We start from the raw sequence: 9,524 nt of genomic DNA on the forward strand, positions 1-9,524 counted from the left end.
AGATGGAGGATGAGAACCATTAAGAGAAAGGGTCATTTTTGAGGGAATGGGGAAGATTTAGAATCTACTTTTGGGCATGTTGAAAGGACTTATTAGATAACCTAGTGAAATTAGTGACTAGGTGGCCATTTTTATTGGTCCAGTGCTAAAAAAGAGAGGTCTATGCTAGAAATACATTTAGAGTTTGTTAATGTATAACTATTAGGTTGGTGTAAAAGTAATTGCTGTTTTGCACTGTTGAAATTTGCTGTTTGATATTGGCCTACATTCTTAAATAAATGTGATTATGTTATACATCATTTTATGTACATTTCTTGCTTTATGGGTTTTTTTTTTGCTAATGACTTATTACTTGCTGTTTATTTTATATTTATTTTAGATTGTGGAAAAATTAGGCAAAAAGCAAATTTGAGCTATTTGCTTACTTGAATTCAAATAGCTCGTAAAGCAGCAGAGACAACTCACAACATAAACAACACAATTGACCAAGAACTGCTAATGAACATAGAGGACAGTGGTGGTTCAAGAAGTTTTGAGTAGGATATGAGAGTCTTGAAGATGAGGAGTATAGTGGCCGGGCATTGGAAGTTGACAATGACCAAGTGAGAGCAGTCATCAGAGCTGATCCTTCAAACCACATGAGAAGTTGCAGAAGAACTCAACATTGACCATTCTATGGTCATTCAGCATTTGAAGTAAATTGGAAAGGTGAAAAAGCTGGATAGTGAGTGCTTCATGAGCTGACCACAAATTTTAAAAATCATTGTTTTGAAGTATTCTCTTCTCTTATTCTGCTCAACAAAAATGAACCATTTCTCAATCGGATTGTGATGTGCGATGAGGATTTTATGAGCCAACCAGTGATGACCAGCTCAGTGGTTGGACAAAGAAGAAGTTCCAAAGCACTTCCCAAAGCCAAACTTCCACCAAAAAGGGTCATGGTCACTGTTTGGTTGTCTGCTGCCAGTCTGATCCACTGCAGCTTTCTGAATCCTGGTGAAACCATTCCATCTGAGAAGTATGCTCAGCAAATTGATGAGACACACAGAAAACTGCAACACTTGCAGACAGCACTGGTCAACAGAAAGGGCCAATTCTTCTCCACGACAATGCCTGATGGCACTGCTACAAAAGGAGAATGAATTGGGCTACAAAATTTTGCTTCATCTGCAAGATTCACCTGAACTCTCACCAACTGATTTACCACTTCTTCAAGCATGTGGACAACTTTTTGCAGAGAAAAGGCTTCCACAGCCAGCAGAATGCAGAAAATGCTTTCCAAGAGTTCACTGAATCCTGAAGCATGGATTTTTATGCTACAGGAATACACAAACTTATTTCTCATCAACAAAAATGTCATGATTGTAATGATTCCTATTTTGATTAATAAGGATGTGTTTGAGCTTAGTTATGATTTAAAATTCATGGTCTGAAACTGCAATTCGTTTTGCACCAACCTAAGAGTGTAAAGCCATGAGAATAAGTGTAATTGCCAAGGGCAAGATTGCACTGAGATGAAAACAGGGCCCATGTTCAAGCCCTGAAGACATCTAGGATTTGGGATCATATGGAAGAGGAGCAGTGTGGGAAACAAACGGGGAAAGAGTGGCCATAGAGATTGGAGTAAAGCTTGGGGAGTAGGGAAATGGTTATAGAAGCAAAAGGCATAGGTTATTTAAAGAACTAGAGCTATGATCTGTCAAATGCTGCTGAGCATGAATTTATAGAAAGGGAGTTCGTTGGTGCTGTTCACAATAGCAGCAGCCATAGTGAAGTGGGTTGAAAGGTGATTGGTAGGTGATGAATTGGAAGCAATGTGTGTACCTGCCTGATATGTTGGTGCCCAAATTCACTCAGACACATGCTTATGTTGTTGAAGTGGGTAGCTCTAGTCTTGCTTCAGTCTTTGTGGTGCCTTCTCCACCTAGGGAGTGTGAGGCAGCTACTCAGTACAGCACAGTGTGTGTGGAGCTAACCCAGCCTGAGCTAATGGCCTTTGCCTTACTCCATCCATTGCCTCAGTCTCCTGGAGAGGGAGGCCTCCACCTCGGGCTTCCTTCCACCACATCTAGGCCTGGAGGAAGTGCTGTGCCACCTTCCCTAATAACTGCCCTTTTGGACTAGGTAATGCAGATGAATAGAGGAGGATTTAAAACCCTGTGAGGTGAGCTCTGACCAGTGAATGACAGACCCAGGAATCAGCAGGTAAATTGCTCACTGTTACGCTTTACATCCATGGACTATTTCAATATAAGCAGTTCCATGTGGCATTTCCAGATATGTCTGTGTTTTATGCAAGCTGTGGTCTGCTCCTTAATAAAATCTTCAGTCTTCCCCAATTCAATAAATGACATCTGTCAAAATTTAGTATATATAAACATAAGCATATGTAGATATACATATAAAAATATTTATAATATATATTCTTTGATATGTTCAGAAATATAAATTAAACCTATAAGATGAAAATTTTAGTTATTAAATAAAATTTTAAACGATTTTAACTGTTACTATGTTGGAAGGAAGAGTGAAAAACTAACACTCATGTACTGTTTGTAGAAGAAAACGATAATACAAAATATCTACATAAATAATCTCTATTTTCTTTTTGTTTGTTTATTTTTGTCTTACTCTCTTGTCTTCCCTGATCTGGGATTGAATCTAACATATTTTTTATAACTTTTATATTCTTTAAGAATTTTTATATTACAAGTTCTTCTGCAGTGGAAATTTTAAATACTATATATTAGTCCCTTAAGTGAATATCATAATTTATTTAACAAGATTATTAATGAATACTTGTTTCTAATTTTCCCCATTATAGATCCTTAGGCATGAAGTAGAATTGAAGGATCAAATAGTATCAACATGTTGAAGAATTTTTATATATATTTGCAAATTTGTCTTCCACTACTGCTTAATCATTTTTTTTCTCCCCTAAACAGTATGCAAGAGTTTGTTTTTTATCTTTTGTCATCATTAACACTAGGTAGTAACATATAAAAAATCTTGCTGATTTAATAAGCAAGAATTTTCGGCTTGTTGAGTCTGCCACTGAATTCAAACCTTTTAATATAATTATTGCATTTCTTCTTTTGTTTGTTTTTCCATAGTGCATTTTCCTATTGTTAATTTCACAGAATGCTCTATTAAATACAAGTAATTTTGTAAGGTTTAATTCACCTGTGTCCAACTTTAAAGTTTTTATTCCTATAACCTCAGTTTTAAGTTTGTCTTTTATTAAAATTAAATTATTACCTCTCATTCATATTAGTTTTATAAAATGAATCTGATTTAATTACTGATTTATTCAAGTCAATTGAACTGAGAGGGAGAAGAGGCAGGCCCGATGCCTTGACTCTCTCGTGTCTAGTAGGAGAATAAAAGCTCTTAAGAGGTTTCTGAGCTTTCTGTAGGCACTTAATTATCTTGCAATGTCTCAAGATTAATATTCATGTGGAAAATAGCATTAAGCTTTTGAAATCCATATAAATCAACTTCTTAAAATTAATGTAATGAGAACATTTGTGATTATAGCATAGATTCAGAAGATTTCAAGGCATAAAATAAGTACGACATTGACCATAGGGCCTGTAACTCAACAAATGGGTTAGGGTTAATAATCTTGCTGATATTCTTAGACAGAGTTGCTGTGAATGGTTGTGCAACTTGGGTACTGTACAAAAATGCTTATCTGAGGGGTGAGGGAGTACTGAAGTCTAGCTCAGGCACCACAAGCCCAGCCATGTACGCTGATGAGGGGCTGTTTCTGATCGGAGGAAGGAATACCTTTTTCTTTGGATGCTTGTCTCTGACTGAGCTAAAAAGCATCTATGCAGAGGAAGGAGCCTGTTTCTAATAACTTCTGAGAGAAGAAGAGGAACGCTTTGTATTTAAATTCACCCATAAGACACTATTGCATTTGTAATACATCTGCCATGTTTAGGTACTTTTTGTTAATTTTTTTTTTTTTTAAAGATTTATTTATTTATTTAATTTTCCCCCCTCCCCTGGTTGTCTGTTCTTGGTGTCTATTTGCTGCGTCTTGTTTCTTTGTCCGCTTCTGTTGTCGTCAGCGGCACGGGAAGTGTGGGCGGCGCCATTCCTGGGCAGGCTGCACTTTCTTTTCACGCTGGGCGGCTCTCCTCACGGGCGCACTCCTTGCGCGTGGGGCTCCCCCACGCGGGGGACACCCTTGCGTGGCATGGCACTCCTTGCGCGCATCAGCACTGTGCATGGCCAGCTCCACACTGGGTCAAGGAGGCCCGGGGTTTGAACCGCGGACCTCCCATATGGTAGACGGACGCCCTAACCACTGGGCCAAAGTCCGTTTCCCCTTTTTGTTAATTTTCACAAAGGTTAGAAGCAGTCTTGTTCCCAGCCTTCCATTTTTTCCCCCTAATAATGTCAGTGAAGGGCTATAAGTCTTGCATTCTTACTTACACAGAGGATCTTTGAAAAAAAAACTTAACTTTTTATTTTATTTTTTTAACTAACAATTGTTGAGGACATTCAGGACAGCACTTGCCTTCAGCAATACCAAGGAGCACATAATGGCTGCCTGAGCTGATACAGTAACGGTCTACAGTATACTCAGCCTTCTTCACAGAAGAAGGTTCGCGCCCTTTCTCGCAGTTACCGCCCAGCCAACGCCTCAGGTGGTCAGTGCGACCACCAATCAGTAATTACCTCCTAACCTTACTTCTCCTATTTCCCTCAGTAACAGCCAGAACCAATCACCTTACCTCTGCCACTTCCCCCAGCAACAGCAGCTGCCAATCCCAGACTGCCACCTGTCCTTACCCACCCCCCCCCCCCAGAGTATATATGCTTAGCCCCTTCAATAAAATTTTGCGGCAGCAGCAGCAGCAGCAGCAGTTTGCAGCTTGATCTGAACTCTGTCTGGCTGTCGTCCTTCGTGTCTCTTGTCCCATAACATTCCTCCCTGACCGGTACTCGAGCCCCCGTCAGTGTCCCGCGGGCCGGGACGACCTTCACAAACAATGACTCACTAGAAAGCTTGAAGAAAATTTTAAAGAGCAAATTTCATTACCCAGAAATGTATCAGAAAATACAGAGCTTAACAGAAGTCTAGAGATAGATTTAAAAATGTAGAAATTTATATTTGCTTTGTCAGAGAGTATGAGGTTTAAAATTTTCTGCTTCTACAATCTTATTTATTTTGTATCAAAATTACATTAAATAGGGGAGTTCCAGGAAGATGGAGTAGGCGGGCAGGGCTCAGCTTTCTCACAAAAACAATGGAGAAATGGCCAAAACCTGTTTGAGGGACATGCTTTGAGGATCAGCAGACCAGAACAGTGCTGCTCAACCCTCAGGGGGGTGAAAGACAGAGAGAGGAAGAACCTGACATGACAACCACGAATTACTAAACCCCCACAGCAGCTGAGAATGGTACCCATCCCTACTCTTAAGACATTAAGCCTGGATAAAACCACTGGCTCATTGCAGCCACTGAGAGGGGCACAGACATCTTCCCTGGGAAAAGAAAGGATGTGGCGAAAATAGAAAGTGGTTTCTCTTCAGTGAATTTGGCCTGGAGAGCCCTCTTTGAATCCTGGCTCTGGTCAGACAAAAAAGATGGGTGAGCGGAAGCTGAAAGAAACACCTCTGTGGAAAGGTTTGCCAATGAGTGCTATCTGCTGGCTGGCAGGGAAACTGCAGCCTTTTTAGGTTTCTCTTAACCCGAACTTTTGGGAAAAAAATCTGTGCCCCATTTATAGAGTCCTTGCCCCAATTTTGATAACTTCTGTTGGGTAATTTTAAAGACTTAAATTAGTTGAACCAAAAATCAAAGAAGAGGGGAATAGATGTAGCTCAAATAGTTGAGCTCCTGCTTCCCATGTATGAGGTCCTGAGTTTGTTCCCCAATACCTCCTAAAAACAAAAAAATAAATGAAAACACCAACTCTCAATGGGCAGTGGAAGTAGCTCAGTGTTTGAGTGCCTGCTTCCCATGAGTGAGATCCTGGGTTCACTCTCTGGTAACTCCTGGAAAAAAAAAAAAAATCCTGTGGAAAAAAACAAAAGCACTAGGCAAGAGAGAGAAACTGACCATCAGAGTAAAGTCACAAATGTATTCAGATGCCTAGACATCAGCAAAAAGTTACATGCCATACTAGGAAACAATGCAATCCCAATAAAATTTCCACTAGCATTTTTAAAATTGAAAACACAATTATTAAATTTATTTGGAAGGGTAAGGGTCCTGAATAGCCAGAAACAACTTAAAAAGGAAAAGCGAAATGTCATCTCCAGACTTTAAATAATATTATCTAGCTGTAGTGGTAAAAACATATGGAACTGGCATAAAGACAGACACATAGACCAACAACAGAACTAAATTGATGGTTCAGAAACAGACCCTCACATGTATGGTCACGTGACTTTTGACTAGCCTGTCAAAACCACACAGCTTGGGCTGAACAGTCCATTCAACAAATGGTGCTGAATATCCATAGCTAAAAGAAGGAAAGAGGACCCCTATCTCACACCTTATCCAAAAATTAACTCAAAATGGATTAAAAAAAAAAAAACTAAAAATAAAAGCTAGAACCCTAAAGCTTCTGGAAGAAATTGTAGAAAAAATATTCAAAACCTGGTGGTAGGTGATGGATTCTTAAAGGAGATAAGAGGAGGACTGAGATGGACTACTGATGTTTAATGCGCGTAGAAATTTTAATCAGCTTTACTGTGAAAGTATGGAAATGTATAGAGTGGATGGTAATAAATAGTAATTAGCAACTATTGTATAAATGGGGATGTGGCTGAAAATGGTAATCTAGGTATGTAAATGCCAAATGATAGAATGCTACAGAATAATCTAGGAACTGAATAGTACAGTAAACTAAGGTGAATGAGAAGTGGGGTTTATGGTACAGATGCAAAGGTGTCCTTTGTGAGCTAGAGCACATGTACATCACTATTGCAGGGTGTTGGGAATGTGGAGAAGCATGGGAAAAATACAACTGGAGTGATCTATGAGACTGTGGTTAGCAGTAACAATATAGTACTCTTGCACCTATGCCAAAAATGTACTGTGTTGATAATGGGGAAGTATGGAAAATGTGTGCCAAATGTACACTATGGACGTGATAACAATCAGATGATATTATCTTATTTGTAACGAATGTTCCACCAAAGTGTGATGTGTTGATAGAGGGGTGTTGTTTGGGAATTCTGCACATGTGCATGATTGTTTTATAAGTTTACAACTTCTGTCATAAAAATATATTTAAAAATAGTAATAGGCTGGGTTGGGGGAAAAATACATCAAATGTAAGATCAGGACTATAATTAGTAGTAAGATTTTGACAATATTCTTTCATAATTTGTAACAAATGTCTCACAACAACGCAAGGTGTGGGTGGAGGGTTGATGTATAGGACCCCTGTATGACATTATGTAAATTCACAACTTTTACTATACACTTATTGTTTATGTATGTTCATATATAAATGATATAAAGATAATAATAATAGGATGGGTTGGGAGAAAAATACTTTGGTTAATAGTAATATTTGACAATGCTCTTTAATCATTAGTTAAAAGTGTTTAACAACAATACAAGGTATTAGTGTTAGGGTGAGCTATGAGAGTCCTGTATGGTGTTATATATATTTGTTTTGTAAGTTCACAACTATTACTATGCACATATTATTTATGTATGTGTATGTATGAGTGATATACTTCAAAAAATAAATTAAAAATACCATGGAAGCAAGAACAGTGGTATGATGTATTTAAGGTGCTGAAAGAAAAAATGCCAGCCAAGAATTTTGAAACAAGCAAAAGTGTCCTTCAAAATTGAGGGTGAATTTAAAGTCTTTACAGACAAACAAAACAAAGAGTATATTAATACAAGGCCAGAACTACAAGAGGTATTAAAGGTAATGATAAAGCCTGAAAGGAAAAAAAAAAACAAGGGAGAGAATTGGAGAAGAGTGTAGAAATAAAGAATTACTAGGAAGGATAAATTAAAGGGTAAAAAGAAAATAAAATGGTAAAATATGACAATGGAAAGTCAAAGAATAAAATTAAGTAAGTAATGACTTTACAGTAATAACATCGAATGGCTTGAACTCCCCAATTAAAAGACATAGAGTGATAGAATAAGTGAAAAAATGGAAACTATCTATATGTTGTCTGCAAGAGACTCATCTCCAATGTAAGGGCACAATCAAGTTAAAAGTAAAAGGTTGGGAAAACATATTCCATGCAAATAGTAACCAAAAAGAGATCTGGAGTAGCAATACTAACATTAGACAATATAGATTTTAAAAGAAAAACTCTTATAAGAGATGAAGAAGATCATGATATTTTAATGAAAGGGGCAATTCATTAAGAAAGAATAACTATGCACCTAACATGGGTGCCTCAAGATCCTGGCAAAACTGAAAGGAAACATAATTTCTCTATAATAATAGACTTCAATACACCACTTTCAGCATTGGATAGAACATCTGAATAGAGGACGAAGAAAGAAACAGAGAGTTTGAATAATATTATAAATGAACTAGACCTAACAGATATTTATAGAGCATTACATCCCAAAATAGCAAGATATACCTTCTTTTCACGTGCTTATGGATCCTTCTCCAGGATAAACCTTATGTTGGGTTATGAAACAGGTCTCAATAAATTTAAAAAGTTTGAAATTATAAAAAAAACACTTTTTCTGATAATAACAGAATGAAGCTGGAAATCAATAACAGATGGAAAAAGGGAAAAGTCAAAACACATTCTTAAATAACACATTCTTAAATAATCAGCGGGTCTAATAGGAAATTACAAGAGAATTCAGTTAATATCCTGAGGTAAATGAAACTGAGAACACAACATATCAAAACCTACGGGATATCACAAAGGCAGTACAGAGAGGAAAATTTATAGCCCTCAATGATTACATTAAAAAAGAAGAGCCAAAATTGAAGACCTAACTACATACCTGGAGAAACTAGAAAAAAAATAGCAAACTAATCCCAAACCAAGTGAAAGGAAAGAAATAATAAAGGTCAGAGCAGAAATAACTGAAATTGAGAACCAAAAAACAATAGAGATTAACAAAATCAAATTTGGATCTTTGAGAAGATCAACAAAATCAGCAAATCCTTAGCTAGCCTGACAAAAAAGAGAGAAGATGAAAATAAATAAAATAAAATATTGGGGGGGGGGGGAAGAGGGCAGGGATATTACCACTGACCCTGCAGAAATAAGGGAGATCATAAGAGGATACTATGAACAACTGTACACCAAAAAAAAAAAAACAAAAACAGACAAAGTGGACAAGATGGACAAATTCCTAGAAACACACACAAAAAATTACATTGACCCTAGAAGAAATAGAAGACCTTAACAAACCAAGCAAAAGTAAAAAGATTGAAACAGTCATCAAAAACCTCCCAAAGATGAAAAGCTCAGGATCAAATGTCTTCATGGCTGAATTCTACCAATCATTCAAAGAAGAGCTAATACAAATCTTGCTCAAGCTCTTCCAAAAAAAT

This window comes from Dasypus novemcinctus, chromosome 12 (genome assembly GCF_030445035.2).
Source record: "Dasypus novemcinctus isolate mDasNov1 chromosome 12, mDasNov1.1.hap2, whole genome shotgun sequence".
Lineage (NCBI taxonomy): Eukaryota > Metazoa > Chordata > Mammalia > Cingulata > Dasypodidae > Dasypus > Dasypus novemcinctus.